This window comes from Cupressus sempervirens, chromosome 7 (assembly GCF_028749045.1).
Source record: "Cupressus sempervirens isolate cs-2001-9-10 chromosome 7, ASM2874904v1, whole genome shotgun sequence".
Taxonomy (NCBI): Eukaryota; Viridiplantae; Streptophyta; class Pinopsida; order Cupressales; family Cupressaceae; genus Cupressus; species Cupressus sempervirens.
Window position 1 is genome coordinate 863,931,627 of NC_143124.1, and position 3,724 is coordinate 863,935,350.

Consider the following 3,724-nt stretch of genomic DNA (forward strand, 5'->3'; position numbering starts at 1 on the left):
TGCAGATTCTTGTTTGAATTCTAGAACTGCAATTGCTCTTTCTTCTTTTCCCAAGCTTTCATCCCAATCTGGTAGTAAGTCCTTAGTAGTGTGCATTGTATTTGAGAAGATGGAGAAGTTCTCAAAATCATCTCTTCCATAGACATTTAGCTAAAAGAATTCCTCTAACTTCACTTTCAAATTATCAGTTGTCATTTCTTCTTCCCCCAATCTTTGTGATAACAAGGACGCAACTGCATTTGATATTCCTTGCTTGATGTTATCAACAATCTTTTTCCATCGACTGGATTCCCTGGTAAAGCTCTCAAACATTTCCTCAGCCATGATCACTACACTATACAATCGAATAAAATCATAGACATCCCCCTCACTGATAACTTGACCATCAATCAATTCTTTCATTGGGGTATCCATTAGACTCTGAATGTCAACAATCACCTCTTCTTGGTAAATATGCTCATCCACCCATGATTCCTCCATGCACTGGATCCTCGAGACTGCATCCAATGCCCTATTGTGCACTTGCACTAATTCTTCTGTATGCTTGAAGGCTACCTCCTGAATTCGTTCGATCCAAATCTTTGCACCCTAAGCAATCTACTTGATTTTGTCAATATCACCTACCACTTCACTGGAAATTCCTTTTCGAGGGACAAATGATGGATCTTCCTCTCTTACTAGATGAGGCAAGTTATTGATGTACTGACATAAGGCCCAAATTTGTCTTTTCTTCTTTTCATACCCTTCTTCTACTTTCTTCAGCCTATCCTTCAAAGCCTATGTGGAGTCATCAAATTCTTCCAATATTAGCTCTTGGGAGGGCCGACCAAGATTTACTTCTGTAACATGATATTCATCTAGAGCAATCTAATTTTTTCCTTTGTCAACTGTGGTAGTCGCAATCTGCAAGATTCTGGATCCTGATTCTCCTCTGATGAATTTAGTATATCTTTTTGCTTTCCCTTGTTCTTCTAATTGGTTTGATCAGTCCAAAATTTCCTGTAATTCAATTGCTGGATCAACCTCCTTTTGTTGATGCAATTGAATTCGTTGCCTCAACCATTCCGAAATGGGTATACTTTGCTACCCCGAAATTACCATTTGTTCTTTCCTTTGGAGCGCTCGAATGTCAATCTCCTCTTCACCTCCTGGACTATCCATTGTAACCTTAGGAACTATACCTTTGGCACTTAGAAGATGTATTGCTACCCCTGGAGTTTCTTCCTCTAGTGGACCATCTCCATCATTAATCATTTCTCACTCTAAGATCGTAGCAAGACTTTCTTCTGTAGCAATATCTTGATCTCTCCCTCTTTCTTGCATGGATTTTTCATAAACATTTATACTCAACCTATCATGAATTGGCCTATCCAAATTCTCTTCTTGCTCAAATCTCCTTATACTTGTCCCTACATCCTGCCTTTCAAAAGTTTCTATCTCTTGGACACTTGGAGTTTGACTTGGAGAAGAGGGAGCATCTCCGTGATTTTGCTTCTTAGTTTGAGATTCTTGGATGACTTCCTTAATCCTAGGACACTTTTCTAAAGGTACCTCCTCCCCTTTGTTGGTTCCTACATCTTTTGATGGAGTTTCATTTTCTTCAACAGTCTCTTCAGATACTTGTCTTGATCTTTCATCCCTGGGTGGTCTGTGGCCAAGCAACCTATATGTGAATCCAATAGTTGGTGCAACTAATTTTTCAAACTTATGCTCGATCCACCACTTTGTAAAATCTAAGACTGGTTTTGAAAGGGTTTCTAGATCTGTAATTTCTTTCTTCTTCCAATCAAATGGTTGAGATGTCATTTCTAGGTTGAATCCTTTTGCATCATATTTGGGTCCTCCTCCATTTGATCAGGAACCTTGAATATTTTGCATGTTCTAATAATATTCAATGGTAGTCATGAATGCAATCTTTTTCTAATCTTGTTCTCGTCTACTACATTTGCCCAAAAGTCTTCAAGGTGAACCTTGTGTTGGTACTTTGACCCTCCTGCTAATGAGATCTTGTTGAAAGGATCAAAATCATTCCTCTTTGGATAAAGTGAAAGGCGAAAGAAGTGGAGCTCATCTGATGATTTCTCTGCAGCTTTTAGACATGGGCATACCTCAATTTTCCCTTCTCCTATGGAAATTGGAAACTACAATCCCAACTTCTTCTTCCCTTTCTAAATCTTCTCATAGGCACTAAGTTTTCGAGTAAGCTCTAACAAGACCATCTTATCCGTTGGATACCTAGGAAGTTTGTATGGCTCCGTGGAGAATCCTTGAACTCGGATGTATGAAAATGTAGGAAACTGAATGAACCAGGCGCCATATTCTTCAACCAACTTCATTGCACCCATTGACATTCTTATATGTGGCCTCTTTTGTAGTGTTCTTACTATGCGCATGGAAAATATATCATTAACCCTCATGTAATCATCCTTTGAATACAAATACAACTACGGGTAACATTTGTGGACTTTGAGGTGTTGGATTTCGCTTCTAATTGGTCCTTTGCATCGTAGTCCATCATAATTTTTCCTCTGTGCTAGCATGTAGATGACATAGGATCTCATGTAAAATTTCCTTATATGCTCTAGATTTGTCAACTGCTCATTTAGGTTATCACTTATGAGCCCAATGCAATCTATTCTATCACCTTCCTCCGTTACCTACTCAACAAAATACCACATCCAAGATTCAAACCTATAAGAATAAGGCATGCCAAATATGTGACTCAACATCATGACCATATCACTATATTCCCTTCGCAAGTCGAGCCATACTATTTCTTTAGGAATCTTGGAATGATGTGGTCTATTCCTTTTCAACCATCTTTTGTTGATTGTTTCTTCACAAAAATTGATTCCAGATGTATAGATTCTTAGTGTTTGCTCTTGTGGTTTTGTGACCATCCTTGGATTTCAAGCAATTCCAAATAATTCAGAAATGGATGTCGAAGAAGGAGGGAAACTAGCTGCAGCAAAAATTCCACTTCTCACAATTTTTGTAGCCAGGTGTGTTGGGTGATAGTCATTATATCCCAACATTCTCCAGTTAAAATCTTTCAAATCAAGGCCACCAAGACTTGTATCTCCTATTTTTTTCCACTTTGACACAATTTTGGATTTAGGATAGAATCCTCTCCTTTCATTCTTTATAAATCGTCCTCGCGTTTCTCCTGTTCCCCTGGGCTCTGCCATTTTCCTTTCCTACAAAATAAAAAATGTACATACGTAAGACTATGCAAGTTAAGCATTAAAAACAATAGATATGACTTGTCCATAAGACAAATATTTTCAATTTTTGCCAAAATTTCCATACTCCTTTCAAGATTCACTTTTTAACACTTTCGCAAGAAATATGAAATTACACAACTCACTGCAAAGGAAAAATCCTTTCTGATATGATTCAAAATCTTCTGACGTGAATTCCCAGAAAACTCCTCAACAATTTTTCAAAATTTCTCAAAAAATCTGCTTCCTTGAACTCCTCAAATCTTACTACTTTTCTCAATATGCTCTTCAAATTTCTGTGTGAGCCTGAATGAATGAGAGGGTTTCTTATAGAAATCATCCTTCAAAAAAGATGCCTTTAAAGCTGCAGACTAAAATTAGGTAGCGGCTTTACTTAACCATTAAGGTTTCCATTTTTTGTGCCACTTGTCGCCTTTTTGCTGCTTGATTCAAAAAGTTGCTATCTTTAATGCTCTTAACTTCATGATGAAGCTAAGTATTTC